This window comes from Macrobrachium nipponense, chromosome 13 (assembly GCF_015104395.2).
Source record: "Macrobrachium nipponense isolate FS-2020 chromosome 13, ASM1510439v2, whole genome shotgun sequence".
Lineage (NCBI taxonomy): Eukaryota > Metazoa > Arthropoda > Malacostraca > Decapoda > Palaemonidae > Macrobrachium > Macrobrachium nipponense.
The window spans coordinates 75,606,949-75,632,426 of record NC_087206.1 but is presented as its reverse complement, the minus strand read 5'-3'; the positions used below and the strand labels follow the sequence as shown (position 1 = coordinate 75,632,426).

General features: G+C 39.4%; 1 long non-coding RNA gene across 3 annotated transcripts in view; it reads right to left on the bottom strand.

Annotated features, from left to right (window-relative positions):
- LOC135225496 (uncharacterized) overlaps positions 1-25,478 on the bottom strand; it is a 193,462-nt gene that overhangs the window by 157,086 nt on the left and 10,898 nt on the right. For 2 of the 3 annotated variants that reach the window (XR_010317003.1, XR_010317006.1), the window contains exon 3: positions 13,299-13,826. This is a non-coding gene — a long non-coding RNA (uncharacterized LOC135225496). Of the gene's footprint in view, positions 1-13,298; positions 13,827-25,478 lie in introns of those variants that run through there. The other variant, XR_010317004.1, reaches the window with a different exon arrangement.

Genomic DNA, 25,478 nt, shown 5'->3' with positions numbered 1-25,478 from the left:
TGTGTAATAGTAACTCTTAGTTTCTTTTTTATTCATTTCCTCATGCTTCTATGCGATGTGCAACACCAATCTGGTCGTTTTTTGCCGTTTTTCGTCGTTAATACTTGAAAAACGGGTGCGGCCTTCTCCTGGACATTTACCAAAACTTTATCAAAACTATTGGAAAAAATAGTGTTGAAAAGAATATTTTTATGTATACTTGAAAATTTTATCAGTTTTAAGAACTTACTTTACTGCTCATAAGTTTCCTATGATTGCTAACATCAGTTCTGTATTGTTTCTTGTGTGTGTTTCGTCTGTTAAAAAAAAGTCTTTGATCTCTCTTTCATGACAATTTAATTTTCTGTCATCTGTCTGTCTGTTTTTGTGTTTACAGCATTATCAATAGCCGTTGGTGACTGACTTCAAAATTTTGGCTGTCTAGCCAATCCAATGATTTCTCTATAAATATAGTATGTGTGTAAATTTTTGGCAACTTTTCAGTTCATTTTTGGCATGCTCCAGGTTAGTTAGGACTCTCAACCCTAAGTCAGGTGACGTTATGATAGGGATCGGAGTTCTGAGCCAGTAATCTTGGTCCACTGTTATTATTAATGTATACAAGTGACATGGTTGTTGGCCTGGAAAATAAGATTGTTCAGTATGCCTTTGATGGAACACTTGTGGATGTAGTAAAGTCTCCACTTTTGGGAAATGAAGCTGCCTTCAGCCACAATCGGGACATGGACTGGATCAGGGAATGGTGTAGTCTGTCAGGTATGAGGCTGAACTCCAGGAAAACGAAAACACTATTGATTAGCAGATCTCGTACAGATTTCCCACCCCATCCTCCACTTCGCTGAATGAGTCTGAAGCTTTACCTATTCTAGGTGTAACCTTTGACTCACATCTAACTTTTGAGGAATATCGAATAAAAGTTTCAGCATATGACGCACGAAAGTTAGGTATTGTTAGTAAGGCCTCGCATATTTATAACAGTGATAAAATCAGTGCAAACTGTTTTAGGACATTTGTACTCCTTTTACAAGAATACTGTTTTCCAGTAAGGATGTCTACTTCTGTCAGAGATTTATCTCTTTTTAGATAGAGTGGTTCGTGGTGACAGGTTTCTGTTTCCTAATATGACTTGGACCACCGACGTAAGTTGTATTTCCATAGAGATCTTTCTCATTCACAGTTGATCCCTGATCCTCTTTATCTACCGAGAGCAACCAGATTTGCTGAACAGCAGCAACAATATGCAGTAAATGTGCCTCATTGTCGAACTTCAGTTCCAGCGGTCCTTTATTTCTCACACCATTGGAATATGGAACAGCCTCCCAGACGAAGCCGTGTCTTTATTTGTTAATTTTTCTCCTTTAAATAAGTGGTATCTATTCTGTCTGTATTTCCCTTTAATCTCGTCCTACTTCTTCCAAATGAACACCATATTCTTTGGAAGCTTGAACTTTTAAAGTTAATGGCCCATGGGCTTGTTCCATATGAATAGGTTTCATCTTCTGAATAATAACAACTCCATGAGTGTGGTGCCTACTGATGGGAAAAGTAAATATTGACTGGAGACACGAGGCTGATGTACCTTGCCAACAAGTGCTTCAGAACACCACAGAACTTTACATTGGAGATCCACACTCAGTAAAATCAGTTACGTGTGCGCATGTTTTGTTATGTGTGTGTGTATTTTACCTTCTAAGAAGGGCTGAAATGAAGTGAAAATCCTAATATTTTCGAATGCAATGATGTAAAAGGGTGGAAAAATTCTCTTGATCCATATATATGTGACGGTGCTGTAGGACGCAGTGGAATCTGAAAATTAATTAAAAGAAACAAATCCTGTGAGTATGTGTGAATGTGTGCGTAGAACAGGATTTGGTATAACTTAGTTGTTCATCAGTTCACCTTTGTTGGGTACTTAGTGTTTGGGAGAAATAATATAGGATTAATAGTATGTTAGCATTAAAAACGATGCATTCAGTATAAAAGACGGGTTTTCTGCTGTATAAGAAGCGATGCATAGCCCTGAAGAACTAGTGGGGATGAGGATAGCACAGCAACTTCTTTTGGCTGTAGTGGCAACGGTTAGTCGGTTACCATCTTCGTAATGTGGCATCATATTAATGACAATAAATGATTGGTCAGGTACCATTATTTCGTTCTCCATGTAAGTCCCACGGGCTGCTCTATGAGCAAGAGCCCGCGGTGGCATAAGGCCAGCTTAATCTTCAACAACAACATGTAAGCCATGCACAGACAAACAAGCTAATCGATATGTTTCTTCCTTTGATTTCCACAGATTAGCAAAGGTGTCGAAAAGTTCTCTAAGGGAATCCCAGATCAATATTCATTTTCAGGTATTTTTATTTTCTTGTCTATAATAGTAAATTAATCCACAGTTTTCACCTCCTCTATTTCTTATATTTAGCGAACCATATCTAAATTAACAAGGGAATTTTCATGTCTTGCATTTTCATAGCTAAAATAATAGCCCACATTATCATTCGAGTCTCTCTCTCTCACTGAATACGGTGAAACAGAGTACAACAATATTCTTTTACCACCAATATCTCTCTCTCTCTCTCCCTATGAATACGGTAACACAGTACAATATTTTTTACCATTAATATCTCTCTCTCTCTCTCTCTCTCTATGAATACGGTGAGACAGAGTACTACAATATTCTTTTACCATTAATCTCTCTCTCTCTCTCTCTCTCTCTCTCTCTCTCTCTCTCTCTCTCTCTCTCTCTATGAATCAGTGAAACCGAGTACAATATTTTTTAACCCATTAAAACTTTCTCTGATCATGGGGCAGGAATTGGGAGCGATAAACTTGGGAGCACAAACCAGACGACGCCATCTTTTAAGAGAATCTTTCAAAACCTAATATCTTCAAGGGAACCTTCCGACGTCTCCGCCACCCTACCGGAAGTTGGTACGACTTTCGGTCGGGAAGTGCCCAGGGCACCAGCTTGGTCTGGAACCTCATACAACTGTTGAGATTCATCATCGACGAATCCGGAAACATCTTCCCTTTGTACGGACAGTGAAAGGTGAGAGCCTTTCTACTTTATTACTAATGATGGTGACCTCTTTTGCCAACCCCTTCGCTTTGAAGTAGAATTACTATTTATGAACTTGAGCAAAAAATGTTAAACAATCCTGTATCGACATTGGTTTTACTACAGAAGAATAGATTATTTATTTACAATAATGTTTTTGTAAATTTCAACTGATGGAGGAGTAATGAATTTGAACTGTACTAAGTGATTTGAGATAATGTCCTTAAATTTTATGGCAGATTGCTCAGTAATGAAGTTGAAAGTCTTTTCCACTGCTATTTCATGACTATTTCTGCCTTCTCTATTTTCATATATCATTATTGGTTGCTTTCGATTTTGAAATGGTTTCTTTGCTGTTATTTTACGAATTCGTTGGAGACTGGTATTGAATGACTCATGTTCTGAGTGACTTTGGTAGTTGGCGTATAACTAAGTGTGCTTACTTTCTGTTGTTTGTATTTTTATATTGTGGAATATATAATAAGATGAGTTTAGATATCTTTGGTTTAATTTGTACAAAGTTGGTGATTATAAGAGGATCTTTGCAGTGCATGGTGTTGGAAGGATGTCTAGACTTATTTTCTATGCACATAGGATGTCTATAACTTATCTTTCCCTCTGCATTCTCTCCTAAACATTTATGCAAAAAATAGACTCAAGCTCTATGCACATAGAAGGTCTGTAACCTAACTTCCCTTCTGTAATTTCCCCTCAACATTTATAGGAAAAGTAGCTATTTTCTCTACGCAATTTTCCTTCAGCATTATACAAAAATATTGTCCTTTTCTCTTTGAAAATAAGCCCCCTCTCTCTCTCTCTCTCTCTCTCTCTCTCTCTCTCTCTCTCTCTCTCTCTCTCTCTCTCTCTCTCTCTCTCTCTCTCTCTCTTTAACAATTTTCCCTTAACTGTTATTAAAAAAGAAGCCCCATTTCCTGTTCTTACTTCTTACTTCTCTCTCTCTGATATATCTCTAACTCCTTCTCTTTAACAATTTTCCCTTAACTGTTATTAAAGAAAGAAGCCCCATTTCCTGTTCTAACTTCTCTCTCTCTCTCTCTCTCTCTCTCTCTCTCTCTCTCTCTCTCTCTCTCTCTCTCTCCCCACCTCGTCTTACTTTGAAAACCTCTAATTTCTAAATCGTTGTCCCTCTATTTCTTTTTCCACACACCTTTTAAATTGCTCTCTCTCTAGCAAATCTCTCTCTCTCTCTCTCTCTCTCCTCTCTCTCTCTCTCTCTCTCTCCTTCAAAAAACCAATCTGTTCTTTGTGCCTTTCTACAAAACATATTTTCTTAAGAGTAATTATTGTCCTTTTTCTTTCTCCTTCATTATATCAGTTTTCCTACAAAAATGGACACAAAATCGTCTCTTAACCCGTTTTCACTGGGGATTAATTCTCTGCTCTAATGAGTAAAACCACCTTTTTGTACATGAACTTCCCTGCCAGATATATACTTAGCTTAGGTCTCTGACGTCACGACAGAAAATTCAAAACTCGCGGCACACGCTACAGGTAGGTCAGGTGATCTACCTTACCCGCCGCTGGGAGGCGGGTGTAAGACCAGTCCCCCTTTCTGTCAGATTATTTTCTGTCGCCGGCTGGACAACACCTGTTGTTCAGTCCTTACGATAGTTAAAATTCGTTCTCGTTGCCGACGATTTGGATTTTATGAAGTACCCTTTGTTTGTTGGCTTGGCATACGCTTTTTGGACTGTTTTTTGGATTTTTCTTTTGGATTTCTCTTACAATATCTATAATCATGGATGATTCTGAAGTTAAGAAACCTAGTTTATTTAGGGTTTGTTCAGAGAAGGAATGTAAAGTTAGGCTTCCTAAAGCTGCATTAGATCCTCACTCGGTATGTGCGTCTTGTAGAGGGAATGAATGCTCTTTTATTAACCCTTGCAAAGAGTGTGAGAATTTGGATGAGGATGGTTGGAAGGCTCTTTCTTCTTATGTTTGAGAAGTTAGAGATGGATAGGGTGCGCAAGGCTTCTTCAAAGAGTTCTAGTAGATCGAGGGTGAGTGAAGTTGACGCTGAGAATCCTGTAGTAGAAGTAGTTCCTTCTCCAGTTTCAGCCCCTGCGCCCAGCTTTGAACCCGAAGATTCGTTTTCGGAAGTTGCTTCTGGGAGAGCCTCGATCAGGAGTAAGGAAGAGCCTCGCTCGCTCTCGACAAGGTAAGAGTGATGATAGTGCAAGTGATCAGTGGCAGTGCACCCCTAGTGTCAGTGGAGGGTGCGTCTGACCGGCTCACTAACGCTTCCAGGCCTAGACCTCTTCCAGACTCCCAGACCCAGTGGAGGAGGAAAGTCGAAAGCCGCAGGAAGGTTAGGGAGAACCCCCACCGGTCAGGCGTCCCCTCGGCAGGTCCTGTTGCTCATTCCCAGGCTGCCTTGGATCGAACCAAGAAGGAGTTATTGCGCCAGTGCTTCTCGTCATCTTCGTCGCCTTCTCCTCAGCGTAGATGGAGCGCCTCGGAGTCCGTCATCGCCCTCTCAAGAGGCCCTGGAAGGATCCTTGCGCCCTTCCTTCCAGCCCCGAATCCTTCGCGGAAGAGCCAGAAGTGGAACGCAAGAGAACCAAGATTTCGTCCGGTTACGCTTCTCCTGTTCGCTCTCGGACTTCGTCCCCTGTAGAGGAGTTTAAGAGATCTCCTGCGCGTATCCTGGCGGGTCTGCAGGCGCAGATTGCGGCTTTAGCGGAGTCTATGGCCGGGACTTCTCATCGTCGGAAGGACACCTCACTTCCGGTGAAGAAGTCTAAGAACGTTTCCTTCGGCTAAATCTCCTTTGGCTAGAGAAGCTTTTGAGCCTGTTAGTAGGAGGTCAGAGGTGCAGGCTGGAGCTCGGGATCTTTCTCCGAGTAGGCTCTCCTCTCTTCCCAGCAAGAGTTGTGAACATGTAAGGCGTAAGGAGCCAGACAGGCTCTCTCCTCAGGATTTCCGCTCCTCTTCAGTTAGGCGTCAAGAGCTTGACAGACGTCAAGAGCCTCGTTTTCGTCAGGAGCGAAGGAAGAGTTCTTCGCCTGGTGGCCACTCTCCTTTTGACGGACGCTCGGAGCCTAGTAGGCGTCAAGAGCCTAGTAGGCGCCAAGAGCCTAGTAGCGCCAAGAGCTGGTAGGCGGCAACGGAAGCTTTCTCCTCCGTTAGATCACTCCCGATTGGATAGGCGCTCAGAGCCTTGTAAGCGCCGCGCTTCTTACAGGGATTCATCTGTGGATGTTTTCTCTCCCAGTGGCAGGCGTCAAGAGCCTGGCAGGGGTTTTGAGCTCAATAGGCATCAAGAGCCTGGCAGGCGTATTGAGGATGGCAGGCGCCAAGAGCCTAGCAGGCACAGAGAGCCTGATAGGCGCTCTCCCTTATCCAGACGCTCTTCTGTGGAGTTAGAATCTGTTTCCGACAGATGGGCCTCCACTTGTAGGCGCTTCTCCTAGTAGGCGCTCCCCAAGTAGGCGCTCTCCCTAGCAGGCGCTCCCCAAGTAGGCTCTCTCCTGGGAGGCGCTCTCAAAGTAGGCGCTCTCAAAGTAGGCGCTCTCAAAGTAGGCGCTCTCAAAGTAGGCGCTCTCCATCTAGGCGCTCTCCTAGTAGGCGCTCTCAAAGTAGGCGCTCTCCTGGTAGGCGCTCTCCTGGTAGGCGCTCCCCGTGTAAGCGCTCTCCCAGTGGTTTTTCTCCCAGTAGGCGCTCTCCGAACAGGCGCTCTCCAAGGATTAGCTCTCCTCCGGGCAGTAGAGCTTCTAGACGTCATTCTTCGGAAGAATTTGTTGGTGATTCGGAGGAAGATTTGCCCAAGGATGCTTCGGTTTCTTCGTATAAGAGACTTACAGACCTCCTCTTGCAAGATTTTGGAGGGGAGTCTCTTTCGGCCGTTGCTCCTCCGTCTCCTCCGTCCTTATTTTCGACGACCAATACGGCTAAGAAGTCTTCAGTCGTTAAGATGAAGCCTACAGTGTCTATGAAGAAGGCTCTGAAGAACTTTGACGACTGGTTGCTTTCAAAAGAAGAGAAAGGCAAGACAGTTTTTTCTTTTCCCCCGTCCAAGCTGACGGGTAAGATGGGGTTCTGGTACGAGTCAGGAGAGGCCCTTGGGTCTAACTCTTCCCTCTTCTGCAGACTCGGACTTCTCTTCGTGGTTGATTCCGCAGGTCGCTCGGCGCTGAATTCTGAGAAGACGACGTGGGGTATGAGCGAGTTGGATCACCTTCTGAAGGGAATGTTCCGAGTCTTAGAAGTTTTTAACTTTCTTGACTGGACCCTTGGAGTGTTGGCTAAGAGGACTCAAGAGCAAGACACTCTTTCGCCTGAAGACCTCCACGCAGTTCTGTCTGCATGGACAAGGCAGTGAGAGATGGTTCCGGGGAAATTGCTTCACTTTTTGGTGCAGGAGTGGTAAAGAAGAGGGCCATTTTCTGCTCTTTTCTTACCAAGGCGGTTTCTCACGCACAGAGAGCTTCCTTGCTGTATTCTCAGCTTTCCCCGCAACTCTTCCCCAAGAAGACTATTTAATGATATCTAGCTCGTTTATCAGCAAAAGCGACGCAGGATATGCTAGCTCGCTCGGCTAGAATTCCGAAACCTTCGTTTCAACAGAAGACGAAGAAAGAGGCTCAAAGTAGGCAAGAACCCTTTCGAGGAGGACCTTCGTCTCGCTCTTCTTCCTCCAGAGGTTCGAGAACCACCTAGAAGAGGAAGGACCTTCTCCCGGTCTATTAGGGCCAAGAAGTAGTTCGTGTGTCCTCCAGACAACTGTGGGTGCCAGACTTCTGAACTTTGCAGATGTCTGGGCACGAAAGGGGGCGGACAACTGGTCCCTCGCGATCATCAAGAGGGGATACCTCATTCCTTTATCTCGAGACCACCCTTGACCACCACTCCAAGGCACTGGTGGCCAAATACAAAGACCCAGTAATGAATCAAGCCCTCGCTCTAGCGGTAGAGCTGATGTTAGAGAAAGAGCAATAGAGATGGTTCAATGGACCCCCCTCTTTCAGCGGGGTTCTACAACCGTCTGTTCCTAGTTCCCGAAGAACTCAGGAGGATGGAGACCGGTTCTGGACGTGAGCGCCCTGAATGTCTTTGTGAAGAAGAGGAAGTTCGCTATGGAGACGACATCATCAGTCTTAGCAGCTCTTCGTCCCGGGGACTGGATGGTGTCGCTGGACCTTCAGGATGCTTACTTCCATGTACCGGTCCATCCTTCTTCTCGCAAATTTCTCAGATTCATGTGGGGAGGAACGTTTTTCAGTTCAGGGCCCTATGCTTCGGCCTTTCCACGGCCCCCCAAGTATTCACAGGACTGATGAAGAACGTTGTGCCCAGTGGGCTTCATCTCGAGGGAGGGGTGAGGATTTTCCCTCTATTGGACGATTGGCTTATCAGGGCCAAATCCAAGGAGAAATGTCTGGAGGACTTACGAGTGACGTTGGATCTAGCAGCTTCTTCTGGGTTTGCTAGTGAATTTCGAGAAGTCACAGCTAATCCCCAGTCAAGAGCGTATCTATCTGGGGATTCTGATGGCTTCTCAGGTTTTTTCGGGCGTATCCGTCCCCAGAGAGGATAACCCGAGGTTTGAGAAGGTAGCAATCTTTCTAGAGAAAGATGTATGCACAGCGAGGGAGTGGATGAGTCTGTTGGGGACACTCTCCTCGCTGGAGCAATTCGTTTCTCTAGGAAGGTTGCACCTCAGACCCCTACAGTTCTTCATGACGAGGAACTGGGACCGGAAATCTCAAGGTCTGGACTTTGCGTTCAAGATTTCGCAAGAGATAAAGGAGGATCTACGTTGGTGGCTAGACCCTCTATTGTTCAAGGAAGGCCTTTCCTTGCAGGTTCGGAACCCCAACCTAGTGTTGTATGCAGACGCTTCGGACAAAGGTTGGGGAGCTACTCTCGGGTCGAGAGAAGTGTCAGGCACCTGGATGGGGGATCAGGTGTCCTGGCACATCAACAAGAAGGAGCTAACAGCGATTTGGTTAGCTCTCAAGACCTTCGAACCCCTCGTAAAAGGGAAATATGTTCAGATCAACTCCGACAACACTACAGCCCTGGCTTACATTCGGAAACAGGGGGGGACTCAACTCTTTCTCCCTGTACGAGACAGCGAGATCGCTCCTCTTGTGGTCAGAGGAAAGGAACATAAGGCTTCTCACCAGGTTCGTACAGGAGAAAGAAATGTCAGAGCGGATCTGCTAAGCAGAAGGAATCAAGTTCCTTCCCTCAGAGTGGACTCTGCACGCGGACGTTATGCCAGGAGCTGTGGAGGACGTGGGGCAGGCCCCATCTCGACTATTTGCGACCTCCAGGAATGCGCGGATAGATCTATACTGCTCCCCTATTGCAGACCCAAGAGCAGTGGCAATAGATGCATTCCTGATGGATTGGAGGAATCTGGATCTTTACGCGTTCCCGCCTTTCAAGATTATAGGGGAAACGTTAAGGAAATTCGCAGCTTCAGAGGGAGCAAGGATGACTTTGATAGCTCCGTTCTGGCCCGCCCACGACTGGTTCACAGAGGTACTGGAATGGCTGGTGGATGTCCCAGATCCCTTCCTCTAAGAGTCGATCTGCTCAAACAGCCCCACTTCGACAGGTTTTCACAAAAAACCTCCCCGCTCTCAGTCTGACTGGATTTCAGACTATCAAGAGTCTCGTCAGAGCTAAGGGCTTTTCGGCAAAGTCTGCAAGGGCTATTGCCAATGCACGTAGACCTTCCACATCTAGAGTCTACCAGTCGAAGTGGGATGTTTTTCGACGCTGGTGCAGGACTCATAAAGTTTCCTCCTCCAGTACCTCTGTGACTCAGATAGCAGATTTCCTTATCTTCCTGAGGGAAAAATGCGGGTTGGTTGTCTCCACCATCAAGGGATACAGGAGCATGCTTTCCTCAGTTTTTCGTCATAGAGGATTAAACATATCTGAGGACAAGGACCTCCATGATTCAATCAGATCGTTTGAAACGGTTAAAAGAACCTCCTCCTTAGTGCCTAGCTGGAATCTAGATGTCGTGCTGCTCTTCCCGAGGTCCTCAAGGTTCGAACCTCCCCATGCTGCTTCGTTCAGAGACCTTTCGATGAAGACACTTTTTCTCTGTGCGTTAGCATCAGCGAAGAGGTCAGCGAGCTGCAGGCTCTAGAAGGTGAGGTAGGTTTTTCCAAGGAGGCTCCGCGGTTTGCTCTTTTCTTCCGGCTTTCTAGCCAAGAATGAAAACCCTTCTTCGCCGTGGCCCAGGAGCTTCGAAATCAAAAGCTTTATCCTCCTTAGTTGGGACGAAGAGGAGAGATCTCTTTGCCCGGTGAGAAGCCTGAAATATTATCTTCAGAGGAAGAAAAGACTTGCTGCTAATGAGAGCAATCTCTGGTGCTCTGTAAGGGACCCCAGTAGGCCCTTATCTAAAATGCACTCTCATTCTTTATCAGGATGTTATTAGAGAAGCACACACTTCTTGCAATCAGCAACAGTTTAACCTTCTGAAAGTCAAGGCGCACGAAGTACGGGCCATCGCGACGTCTTTGGCTTTTCAAGAAGAATTTGTCATTACAAAACCTTATGAAGGCCACTTTTTGGAGGTGTGAATCAGTCTTCTCTAATCACTACCTAAAGGACGTATCGATTACGTATGATAAGTGTTTTGGGCTAGGCCCTTACGTATCGCGGATTCAGTGCTGGGGCAGGGAGCTGAAACACATCCTTTTTAATCCTTTTTCCCTGTTAGTTTTTTAAGTTTTGAGTTTTTTTTGGTTGTACGAAGGAGGTTGCAGGAGGCAGCTCCTTCTTTCGTATACTAATGTTAGTATTTGGTTAGGTGATCGGTTGTGCTTGAGGCTCCTTGCAATTGGTAGTGATAGGCTCTGGCATGTAAGCGGGTTGATCCCCATTGACCAGATCCTGCTTGGATTCTGCCAAGTAAGTGGACTCAGTTCCCATTGGTAGACCCAAAGAGTTCTTCAGCCATAGGTCACGCCCCTCGCTGAGACTCTTTAGGCAACGCAGACTAATAGACAGTAACTATCAAGTCTTCTGCCTAAATCAGGTAAGAACCAGAGGTTTGGTATTATGTATTTCCTTTAACATGTGTTGTCCCCACTTTCTAAGTATGTGTCTTCTTTCCTCCACCAAGGGTGTCAATCAGCTAAGTATATATCTGGCAGGGAAGTTCATTGTACAAAAATGATATTGTTAGTATTCAATAAAGTTTTGTACATACTTACCTGGCAGATATATACGATTGATGGCCCGCCCAGCCTCCCCTCAGGACGAGGTGGAAGAAAATAACCTGACAAGAAAGGGACTGGTTTCTTACACCCGCCTCCCAGCGGCGGGTAAGGTAGATACCTGACCTACCTGTAGCGTGTGCCGCGAGTATTGAATTTTCTGTCGTGACGTCAGAGACCTAAGCTAAGTATATATCTGCCAGGTAAGTATGTACAAAACTTTATTGTATACTAACAATATCATTTTAATGTACACACAAAATCGTCTCAAAATACACTTTTATTACACATTATTCCTCTGCTCTAAAAAAAAAAAATGCCTTTTTATGTGCACACACAACTGTATCTAATCACACTTTCATTATGCATTATTCTTTTGCTCTAATAAAGAAAACTGCCTTTATCTGTGCACACAAAATCGTCTCTAATGACTTTAATTGTGCATTATTCCTCTGCTCTAATAATAAGCTTTTTCTGTGTACACAAAATCGTCTCTAACCACACTTTCATTAAGCATTATTCCTATGCTGTAATAATAATAATAAAAAAAAACACTTTCCGTGCACACAAAATCGTCTCTAATCAACTTACATTATACATTATTACTCTGTTTTTAATAATGATAAAAAGCAGCCTTTTTCTGTTTACACAATAATCTTGAATCACACTTTCTTTATGCATTATTACTCTGCTCTAATAAAAAAAAACTTTTTTCAGTTAACACAAAATCGTCTCTAATCACTCTTCCATTATGCAATAATATGCCTCTGCCCTATGAAAGGAAAATTTTTTTCCCCCCCTTGTACAAATCTCTCCCTCCCCACACCCATGTTAGGCCCCATCTACACAGCCGAGCTTTGCTCGACGAACTTTGTTCGATGTGACGTCAGAAGCGGAGAAACTGCGGTAAATTTCTCACTTTTATCGCAGTTTATCTGACGTCACAATGGACAAAGTTCGTCGACCAAAGCTTGACCGTGTGGCCTTAGTCTGTACCTCCCTCTTTCCTTCTCTCTCGATGTTTCTTTCTCCTTTTGAATACCATTTTCTATTCCTCAAAGTTTCTCTATGTTTTCTTTCCTTCAGTCTAAGAAAGTTGTATTTCTGTCTCTGATTTTCTTAATAGTTGTAAGTGTATTTTTCTTTCAAATCATCTTTACTTCTACATAAATCTGCATTTTCCCTGCTGCTTTCTCAATTTTTCTGTCTTCTCTCCATATCTTTCAGAAAACCGCATATTTGCCTCTATGTAAAACTTTCAAATTTCTCGGGTAATTTTTTCCTACGAGTTTCATACTAGATAGCAGCCTTTTCTTTACAAGAATTATGGTTCATTAACGCAGCATGACTAAGCAGTAAACAGAAGCTTTCCTTACATAGTACTCTCTCTGCTTGGGTACATTATTAACCAGAATTAGTAAAGTTAGATGTATGTTGTGGTTGTCTAATAGCACTTTAAATCAGCCTTAGTACCAGCTTTCCGGTCAATTGGTGTTCTCTATTAGCATGGCATTAAAAAGCAGTATTCTCTATTAGCATGGCATTAAAAAGCAGTAGTCATTAATTTAGCCAGTATATGCTAGTAGTGTGTAGAATTACTAAGCAGTGTATATAATAAAGTATTAATCTCTTTCCAGGAGTTGTGGAGGCTGGGGGTCATTCCTTGCCAGTCGTGGTGGTGGTGGAAAGGGCCTCCCAACCATCTCTACCCACATGCCTTCTGTGCCTATCCAACTTCTGGACCACCTTGAGGTGGTAAGGGTCTTCCAACCTTCCCTCCTACACCTCGAAATTTTAACAACCTCCAAAATCCCCTTTGAGATACTATAGCTGGCAACCTTCCCTGACGTGCATCTTTAAGGTGCCGTCAAGAACATCAGTCTCTCTTAAGCTGTCTCAAAAGGAACATTATATGCTGCTGGATTAGCCAGCTAGTTCAGTATGACCTCTCGTGTATCATGACCTATGACTGTGCCATCTTTATTTAAAATAAACAACCCTGCATATATGGAGTCTTAATTATGACGAAAGTGTGGTAATTTATTACGTAAATAAAAGTAGCATTACAAATGCAGAGAATTACATAAGAGAAATACATACACAATTACATCAAGAGTAGCATTTACAATACCAAATTTAGGGGGCCTATTCCACAACTCTTCAGCCCGGACATCCCCGCCCGGACATCCCCGCCAGTAGCCCACACCACCCCCCAAACAAAAACAAAAAACAAAATTTAAAAATTTTATAGAGGCGTCCAGAACATTTTTTATTAACTGGCCTGGATTACCGACATCTTTCTTTAGGTTTTGAAGGTTACCGGCGATCCTCTTGCCTCTCCTCGTTCTCTTGATTTATCACCCGTGTTCCTCCTTGATATTCTCTTGATACTCTCTCTTTGGGTTGGGTTACTTCTCTCTAGTGAACACACGATGTCTCCTCGGATGGAGTAATAAGACTTTGGCGACATCCTAATCCTTGTAACTCCTTGTAACATTTGCTCTTTCTCTGGGTTGGGTTGATTTTCTCTCTCTCTCTCTCGGTTGTATCATAGGATCAATCTGTAAAAATGAGAGATGTAAGCATTATTACAACATTTCAGTGAAGTATACTCAAGTCTATGTAATTAACGTAAAGTTTTTACTGGAGGAGAGAGAGAGAGAGAGAGAGAGAGAGAGAGAGAATTTTTCAAAGATAGAAAAGGGAAATGCACATTACTACAAAATCGTGGGAACAACTACTCAAAATACTTCTGTCATAACTTGGGAAGTTCATTAAACAGAGCGAGAGCGAGAGAGAGAGAGAGAGAGAGCAAAATGATAAAAGGGGTTTTCATGACTTGAATTGAACTGATACATAAAAAAATGTTAACCCAGAAAAGTAATTGTATTAGGGCTTGTGCCTTGTATGATAAGGCGCCCTATGAGGTAATGTTAGACTAGCGATAAACTTACGCTAAGTCGGTTGGTATTGCATTTCCATCTTCAATGGAGTGTCTGGGGTTTTGTAGATCACTTACGAAGTCGGTATTATCTTTACGACGATGTGTTTAAACTCATGGTTCGGTGATTCTTGTAGAAAACACTAAGATAAAAATATAGGATATAATTTTCTTCTGAAGTTTTACACATGCTGAAGATCAGATATGATTGTACAAGTCTTCTAATAACGATAGCTTGATCGCTTCTGCCAATGATAATGGCTAATCCTATTCCTCTACATGATAAAGCTTAGGTAAAGAGGTACAGTCTTCTAATGACAGAGCTAACTCTGTTCTGCCTGTCTACCATCTCTGTTACAAGTTATGAAGGAACAGACAGTAGTTCGAACATATGAACATACTATCAGATGACAGTTTCATACGAACACACAATCAAATGAGACACGCTACAGATCACGTAGGCGGTAGTTGTCTCAAAGCATGGAGCTGGACTAATGTTTATAAACAATTGAGTGACTACAGGTGACGGCATGTTATCTTAGCCTACATACTTATTGTATACGTCATCTTTAGCGTCTCTAGTCTGATCACATTCCTGCAAGCAATCTTTTATATATATGGACTAACATTCCATATTTTTATTATGTAAACACTTACATTAGCTCGTCAGCTACCAAAACCAACTACTGAATATTACTCAAACTTGACTTGCATTTGACTTATAGGAGTGTGATACAGACACTACGTGAATATATATATATATATATATATATATATATATATATATATATATATATATATTATATATATTAGATATATATATATCTATATATATATATATATATAAGTAAATAAAAATTCATGGTGTACATGAATTGATTCAAGTAATAAAATATAAAACAATGATATTGGTAAATAATAGTGATCACATGATATATATAATGATACAGTTTTTCACTTCATCTCATTAAGATACATATGCTACAGAAAATACTAATGTACTCTGATAATTGCATAGAATGAAGATTAACATGATAAAAAATCATTATTTTAACTGATAAAAAATTTCATATATGAATTGATAACATTATTAATGTTTATGCTGATTGATTCGTTGATTTTTACGCTAAATGTTATAGATCTGATTCATAAAAAATCATATTTTACTAACTCATTAAATAACTGCAGATATTGGTAAGATAAACAGGTAACAGATTGATTATAGGCTAGGCTACCGATTTGTTTATACATATGTATATGGATTCATATAATTATGATTAATATATGTGCACTTTAAATAGATTCCTATTGCGCACACGCAAAGATATAGATTCTGTTATGTATGATCATTTATATAATAGATTCCTATTGCGTACACGCAAAAATATATTTCGATTCTGTTTATTTATGATCATTTATATATATAGGGATACATGATACTTTATATATATAGGTACATGACCGAGGTTATACTACTACTTCACTTTTAACTAGCGTTCGAACAACTTTTCGTCCATTACACAGTTCCAGACAACCACCTATAGCCAATGAAACGGCCTTTTTCAATGGTTAAAACAAGGGGAAAATTTGCCTGGGCGGGTCCAACGTTCCATTTTTGCGCTCATACTTATTCTCTGCATCCTAAGCTACACGATTACGTTCGCGATGAATAGATCATCCCAGCGAAGAGTCCTTCGCCAGCAAAGTAGAGTTGAATATCCTTCGGGTCGTAATTGTCGGAAGTAGGGGGGGGGGGGGTGTCCCTTTTTGTAGTCGAATTCCGACAGCCGCTGGAGCGTTCCGCATTAAAACGAGATTAACGACGAGATACATTGTAGGCGGTTGTTACTCGACTGTAGTCGTCCGCTGCGACGAACGATTTTTTGAAGTTGCTATGTGAAACTCTCGTACTGCAGGATACTGTAACCGGTTCCATTAATCAGCCTGCAAGTGAAATTATACTTGTCACAAGGGCAAAGTAATTCAGACGACATCCAAATACAGGGGAGGGGAGAGAGCCATTTAGACCACCACTTAACCCACATGAATTCGCTGATATTTTGGAATTCAAAAGAGTCCGCTGTACAAACTTTTTTTATCCATGGCATTAACAATGAGTGAACCTATCCAGGTCTATGATGACTGTAAAAATATCCATAATTATAAAAAATAAATAGATATCAATACGAATCTCAAAGAAAATTCGATATTACTGGTAGTAAGTTACTAGACAAAGAAGTGGAAAACGGAGCTATTTGTAAGATTGCCAGGCAGCATAAGAGTCAAGAGAATATTAATCATGATTCTATGTGCCCTAAATAACAAAAGTTTCATATTCAATTTTCTCGTGCGCATCCTCTGAGGTTAATTTTTTTAAAAACTTTATTATAGGTAGGAGATGCAACGAAAAAACCCCTATGTAAACTAATTTCTAAATAAACTTTGGGTTTTTCAAGAAAATGTGACATTTTCCCATGAATGTTTTACTTGAATTGTAATAGCTATGTTGCAAGTAATATTTCATATATACATATCTTGATACTTCTAAATGTCTATGAGGTTCAGAAAAAAAAATTAATTCATTTTGTTGTTATAGAAATTCTATTTGCTTATATTGTTCATTAATTTTAAATTATTACGTATCCTTAACTATTGCATTACACACAACGGAATAAGAATATGTTATGTGGCCTGTCATGTGACCTATGAACCACATGTGAAGTTCATGAACTAAGCATTCCTTTCTCCAGTCAATCTGCTTTTGCAAGCAGAGACGACACACAGATGAAGCCTGTGTAAGCAGATTATTGAGGTTAAAGGAACAAATGCTGATACGGCAATGATGACGTCGTCACTTGGCAGGAGATTGCTCTCAGCCAGCTAAGAGTTACGTTACTTGCTGTAAGAGATACGACTTTAGTATTTTCAAATGAATATTTTGTGTTTTAATTCTCACCCGCATGAGAAGAATGTCTGAAAAAAAAAACAACAGTACCAAAATTGAACAATATATTAGTTTCATGTTGGCATTATGTTAAATAAATATTCCTTATTCAAACTATATGAAAAAGGTTTCATACAAATTCTATATATATTATTAGCCCTGTATAAGATTCATATAGGATTATTCCATAGATAACATTTTCACTTCTAGACTTCCTGCTTTAAAATCTCTTTTATTTTATTTTATTTATTTATTTATTATTAGTTTATTTATTTATTTAATTTTTTTTTTTTTTACATTGACTACGAATATAAATCACCGGGACAGACAATATGTCAGTATATTTTGGATATGTGTTTGAACTTTTAGCTTATTTGTCATTACTAAAGCGTTAAGTTAGAGTTCAATCTTTACGCATATATATTTGGATATTTAATTTCATCTATGGTTACGTTTTGCTTATTGATTTTATCGTGATTCCTTTTTTTATTATAATTGTAACCCTATCCGACTTCTTACGAGTGTATTATATTGACTCCACTTGTATCCATATTTATTTTATTTTTTTATATATTTATTTATTTATATTTTATATATATATTTGATAAATTAATGGTTGGCTTGAATATGGGTAAAAGTGTTCTAGCGGCGTACCGTATAAGGCTACTTGCGGCATCAATTCTATAGATACAAGATATAAATTGATAAAGGTATTTAAAACCGCGAGAACCGCTATAATCCAGTTCGGATCCAACATCACGAGTTGTAACTCGTAAGACATTGACACTTCCTATTTAATTATCCGTTATTCTACCAAACCGATTGACTCTGGTGATAAAATATATTATTGGTTCTTAATGGAAAGGAATTCACACAACGTGTTAAGGAGATTATTATTGATTTACACCACCCGAGTCACAGATTATTATGTGTTGAATTCCATATTTATTGATTTAGCACTCATAAATATTCGTAACGCACTCAATTGCGGTGTTTGTTTTTTAGTGCTATTAATTCTATATAACGTGTCAAGGAACTATTAACACTAAGAAGTGTTTATTCCCTCTGTCAGACTCGTAATTCTGTAATAATTCTACGTATATTCTTTCAAGGATTGATTTGGCACAGGATAGGCCCTTAAACTGACAGGTGTCTTAGTGTGTCCCTTGTCTTCATGACACGTGTTACAATCAGTTATGTGCTTTTATATCTGTAAGCATTGTAGGCCAGTAAAATAGTGATTTGGCTTTCTGTGACATAGTATGGAACCCTGGATGACGGAATGCAACCAGTTTATGACGATTGGTATGAAAGAGATTATTACTAATACCTGGTCGTTAGTCATCTGCTGTGTTCTTCGGGTTTACCTCGTCACAGACCTACATATATATTACATTTGATTACATTTATTCTGATACACATACTTTAAATATACTTTTGCTTTAGGGTTTCTGCTCGAAGTGTTTATTGTTTTTGCTTAGCCGCTGACCCTGTTTCCGTTTCGAAGTGTTTATTGTTTTGGTTATGTCTGTTGACTCTTGCTTTGTTCATTTGTAACAGTTCTGCGCTCCAACCCAGATATTCAATGCTCGCGATCTCTTGGGTTAAGGATTTTTCTTGTTTAGATACGTTTTAACAATAGGCACGGATGTTTCTATATTTTTGTCTAATTAATGGTTCTTTGCAGTATGGTGCGGGATTGCGGGATAATGCGTCAGCTATGATATTTGCTTTCCCAGGTAGATATCTTATCTTGGCTCCAATAAACTGAATGATCATTTGTCACCGAGTTCCTTTTGGACTGTGATTAAAGCCTTTGAAAAACTCGGTAAAGGACTCATGTTCAGTAAGGACTTTATCAGGATAGCCATAGATTATGAACTTAAATGTACTAGTGTTAAAGATACCTAGCCCTTCCTTGCCTATTACTGCATATTTACTTTCAGAGGCTTTAGTTTACGTGAATAAAAGCTATAGGGAAGAACTGTTTATCATATTACTGAAGTAGTATCCCTCTTACCCTTGGTCTGAGGCGTCTGTTGCGATAAAAAAAATTCCTTATTTTAATCAGGGATTTTTAAGTTAGGTAAGCTGCATTTTCCGCTTTTAAGATATCGAACGCCTGTTGATGCTTTTCAGACCATAATAAATCTACGCTCTTCTTCGTAAGATCTGTTAAAGGAGCTGTCATGATTGAAGAGTTACATATTTACATACGATTGTAATACCCACTACAGCGCAAAAGTGCTATACCCCCTTTTACGTTTAATAAGTACGGAAAGTTATGAATAGCCCGACACCTTACCATAGATTACTTTAAGACCTTGACAAGACACCATAAAACCTAGATAAAACATGTTCGGTTTTTAAAAACTCACATTTATATATTTTACTCTGAGACTAGCTCTAGTTTATGTGAATGTACTTCTAAGGTATTAGAAAAGATTACAAGATCATCCATATAGGCATGTAGGGTATCCCCTAAAAGTCTCCAAACACTATATTATAATTGGGGTGCAACGTAAGCCGGAGGCATACGTAAAAATTGATAATGTCCCCCTGAGTGTGCTGAAAACGTATATGAGGTACAATCACTTAGGTAATGGTATCAGGTAAAAGCCTTTAAGTAAGTCCAAGTTGGTGAAAAAAAATTATTCTAACCTAACAGAGATAAGATGTCGTCGGTACATGGCACTGGAAACTATCGGGAGTCGTTTCCTTGTTTAAGTGACAGAAATCTACGCAGATACGCCAAGTCCGATCTTTTATGGCATGACGTTTTTGAGGGAAAATTATATGGGCTATTTGATTTCCTAATGGCTCCTATTACTAACATTTTTCAACTTCGTCACTTATCTCTATTTTGAAATTGCAGTGAGAGTCTATACGAAGGTACGTATATAGCTTTATGTTTGTCCTTAGACCGTATTTTGTGGTTAAATTACATCCGTTTTTTCTCCCAGAGATCACTCGCTAGTGGAGAAACTTCCTGGTATTTCAGGTAGAAGATACATTCTGCTGAATCACCTCTGCTTGAATGACTTTACGGATATTACTTTAGATAGATTATCAGAGAGATTCATACCACGACTGGTTGGGCGTGATTAAAAATTAGCAACAATAAAAAATGCGATATTTATAACTTCCGTATCCACGATATGTATACTTTTTAGGGCTTTGTTCGCGGAAATCGTTATATTTCAGAGTGTCGGGAAGGATTAAAATTTCATTTCCCAGCAAAGTCTTTTTACACGCACTAAGACATTCGAGGGTGCATGCTTCTCGAGATTTTTGCGTGCAAAGTACGACTGCGGTTGTGGGAGAATTCTGTTGGGTCATTTGAAACAATGTTACGATTTATGAGACAATGTATAGTTCCTGTATATAATTAGTTATTATTTGATTAACTGTCTCATTTTTGTTCAAACGGATTTTACTACGTTGAAGGTTTATAGGATTTTCCTTTGATAAACACGCCTTATTTTGCAGGATGTAAGATAAGTATTTTGTATACCCCTAGATGGATCTTACAATTACACTACATACAGATCAACGTTTTTTATAACTATAGAGGTATCTGTAAACGCTCGCTTATCCGGAACTTCTCATTAGGGAAGTTCGAACAACAGACGTGAGTCCGTAAATACAGATATTGCGTGTACTCAAAGAAATAACACAAGATATTCTAATTTTTTACGGCGCGTACAGTTGGGCTTAATCCACCAGTATTTATTATAACTTAATGTATTAAAATTAAACGAAAACCTGCTCTGATTACTTTATACGGTCGTGTGTTTCATAGGAAAAATCCTTTTTAATTCAAAAAGATATTGGTATGAACCAACATCGCTTTTCCCCACTCTGCTAGAGTCGCTTATGGTGTGGAATTTGCTTTGCTTTGAAAACTCGGCTTCAGTTTTTGACTAACCTTGACCGCTTGACTAGGTGACACAGTAACCGAGTTTGCTTGTTTGATTCTGAAGGCTACTGTTTCTATTTCTTTTTGTAATAATTAGGATCCTTCTCTTTATTACCATCGGCAACGTATTGTGTGTTTTTTAGCATTATGTTGCTGGTTACGTATAAAGCAATGAATGACGAACTATTGGAACTGAGCGATTACTAATAAGACAAGTTATCTCTACTGTATTCAATATTAACTGTTTGTACTTCATTCTTTGCTAAAATTTGAAATAGTGAGGGATCCTGGTCAGCGCATTTAGCCTGATGAAAGTTTTTTACAGACATGTTATTCCTAGCAATCCAGCCATATTTTAAAGTTAAGTTGAGTCATTGAGGTTCGATATTTTATAACTCAAAAACTCAAGGCTAAAACTGCGATCGGGACTTTGCAAAGGAGCATTTATTGTCATGACCCGAAATAGTGTTACCATCTAATTTATCTAGATTTGTACGGGTGTTTCCACTTGTTTTTGTGTGTTTTCTAATCACTACGGTGCTTAACGACCCTATCCATGCATCTGTATAAATCAGACGTCCACTGCGTAGACATATTCACTGTTTAATATGATTTGTTACGTAAGGGATTAATAATCACCCAAAATGATAAAATTAACATAGTATATGATTATGATATTTCAGTAGAACTTCTGGAAACAGACACTCAAAGATAAAAAACTCGCAGTAGCGAAATCTCAATGATGTAGATAATTTCTGTAAAAAGTAAGATTAAGAATGTCTCGTAACTTCAGCCACAGGAATAACGAAATTCGACCTGCAAAGGAAACACTCAAAGTTACTCCAAATGAATAAAAAATTGTACTTAGCTTGCTTTTGTGGGAAGTCACGGTGTTCCGATAACGACACACGGCCTTGGTCCTCCTTCTCTATTTACGGACGACCTGGTTTTGGCTCAGTTTCCCCCGTGCGCGGTTGTTTCGATGATTCGAGCCCTTGAAAATCCGATGCTGCAGACGCGTTCGGTTTGTTTCTTGCAGTGCCGGAAACGCTCACTAACGATGTTTTCTTGAATGATCTAATGAGAGCGAAGCTTGCGTTGTCGTAGGAAAAAGACACTCGGTTTTTGTTTCTTGAAGTTATTCACTAATGATGATACTAAGTTGCTTGAAGAATCTTGTTGTTTTCTGAAGTCGCTCACTAACGATGATACATGATTTATTATTCTGGTTTTTTCTTCGTAGGACGTTGTAGAGTTCTTCTGGTCCGCTGGCCACCAATATTAGGGCTTGTGCTTGTATGATAAGGCGCCCTATGAGGTAATGTTAGACTAGCGATAAACTTACGCGGAAGTCGTTGGTATTGCACTTCCATTCTTCAATGGAGTGTCTGGGGTTTTGTAGATCACTTACGAAGTCGGTATTATCTTTACGACGATGTGTTAAACTCATGGTTCGGTGAGGTTCTTGTAGAAAACACTAAGTATAAAAAACTAGATATAATTTCTTCTGAAGTTTTACATGCTGAAGATCAGATATGATTGTACAAGTCTTCTAATAACGATAGCTTGATCGCTTCTGCCAATGATAATGGCTAATCCTATTCCTCTACATGATAAAGCTTAGGTAAAGAGGTACAGGTCTTCTAATGACGATAGCTAACTCTGTTCTGCCTGTCTACCATCTCTGTTACAAGTTATGAAGGAACAGACAGTAGTTCGAACATATGAACATACTATCAGATGACATAGTTTCATACGAACACACAATCAAATGAGACACGCTACAGATCACGTAGGCGGTAGTTGTCTCAAGCAGGGAGCTTGGACTAATGTTTATAAACAATTGAGTGACTACAGGTGACGGCATGTTATCTTAGCCTACATACTTATTGTATACGTCATCTTTAGCGTCTCTAGTCTGATCACATTCCTGCAAGCAATCTTTTATATATATGGACTAACATTCCATATTTTTATTATGTAAACACTTACAATTGTGTGTGTGTGTGTGTCTCTCATATCAAAGCAAAATAACAAAAATAACTTGTAGGACAATAATACATTAAAAAACTATTCACAAAAGTTTGTATGTGCATGTGTGTGTGATTTAACAGAAAAATTTTTATCCTAAATGGAAAGGAACTAGATATGTTAAAATCCTGTAGTACTTGTGCTTTGGCAGCAGTACTGTGAAACTGCCATTGAGCATTCAATGTAGTAGGAAATGTTAAACGAATTGTTAAACTAGAATGAATTATGAGTAATAGTCCAAAACAAAATTCAAAGTTATAAAATTCAAATAGTTATAACAAAACTAGAAGTTCGGAAAACGAACGATAATCCTTATGAGATGCTTTGCTATAATAAGAATAAAGTTTTTTTGGATTAGTAGAAATTTCCTAAAATTCACTAACTAGCAATTAAAGACTGGTATACCATATTTCACATCATACCAAAATGGAAAAAAAATCTCAAGTGTCCTATCAGTAAATGAAGCAGACCTAACCTAACTAGCATGCTAATCCTATAATCCTTACCATTTCCAAATTCACAACCATTAAAAAAGAGAGGGAAAAAAAAAAAAAAAAAAAAAAAAAAAGAAAAAAAAAAAAAAAAAAAAAAAAAAAAATATCTCATCTCATCTGTCACCCACTATGATTTCTTGGACTTTTCTGCGGACCACTGCCATACTGCTGTTATTATTTCTACTTTTTCAACTACTATCTGCTTCTCTTCCACTACAAACAAGAGGCCATACCACTAGAGTAGTGACCTTGAAATGTCCTCAAAAACATACCTACACAGTCCCCATTCACCTATCTAAATTTATCTAAATTATATTTTAGTTATTATCTTGGTAAACATGCTAGCACCAATCAATTTAGTACAGCGGTATTTGGTAGTGTGCCCATTTAAAATACAAACATTATGAGGTTTAATTCAATCCAGTCATCATTCACAAGTCAAATTTCTGCTTCTAACAATTCTTAACAGTCATAACATGATAGGACCTAAATTTGTTGAAACTAGGGACGAGCACTTTTGAGTGTTGTTACCATTCATAATATGACGAGCTAATTCCTGACCCTACAGCAATACTCGTCTTCTTAGTATTAGGCTTAAAAAGTTAAATATATAATTTCTGGAAAACTCAAAACTATCGCGAGATAAAGCCATTTAACTATACATCAAACAGTATTTGATCCTGTTCCCCCAAGGATTCCAGTGATGCAGAAAGAGTGGATGAACTAAAAACAACATATTCTGCTTTTCATTCGTCAACTGCCGATGGTCAATAAGAACAAAGGAACTGTACTGGTTTATATAAATCTACGTGTACACAATGAATGTGGTGAGATTATACATAAGATGAAGCATATAAAGCTCAAATACGGAAGAACGTATTTGGTCAAACAGTTTGAAATAGAGAAAAAATACTGAGGAAGCAGTAGATATTACTCCCTTACACAGATGGCCCAGAAGAATTTTCTTGGAAATGAGGGGGAGAGCAGAACCAGGCAAGTTATAAAGAAGTTAGACAGTTATGTGGGATGATAACAAGACTAATTACAAATTGGAAAGTTATGTGGGATGAGGTCAAAGTCAATAGATGAAAAGTCATAAAAAAGTAATATACAAAGAATCGTCGAGTTCAATTATTTATTTCCACATTCTCGACAATTTTTTTTTTTTTTTTTTTTTTGGTCTTACATGTTGGACCCTTTTTGCTTCCTCAAAAAAGAAATTGTCTAATGACAAATTTAGTTCAAAAGTACTTTTTAAAACTTTGCTCCTTAAAAAAAAAGAAAAAGTACTTTTTAAAACTTTTCTCCTTAAAAAAAGAATTGTCTAACGACAATTTTAGTTTGAAAGTAATTTTTAGAAACTTTGCTTCTAATATTGTATCTCTTTTAGGAAAGGGGAAGTTACAATATAAATACAAAAAAAAAGTGTAGTGTTTATTTTCAGTCAAATTTATAGTACAAGATATATAATGAAAATAGTAGACAAGTTACAATAAAATTCTTAAAAATATTGGTTAAGCATTTCATTTCTAAAATTTAATATTGTGTGCGATTGTTTTCTGAAAGGTAATTTTTTTGGTTGGGATCATATCTCTCCATTACATTTTTTATACGCAAATTCATGTCTATTTTTTCATTTGCATTGGCTCATCTCCTTCGATAAATTTCTGCAGTTTGGAACTAGCAAACCTTTCCTTACATTTCAAAACATCTATGAGCTTCCAAATATTTGGATGACTCATATTCACTGTGTCTTTTAGTGCGCTGTGGTAGGCTTCTAAATTATTTGTAGTTCTAGCAATCCCAGACATGCATCTATCCCAAACATTCCAAATAGTTAATGGATATGGTGGTTCAAGACGTCGCCTCCTTTCTCCTCTTCCT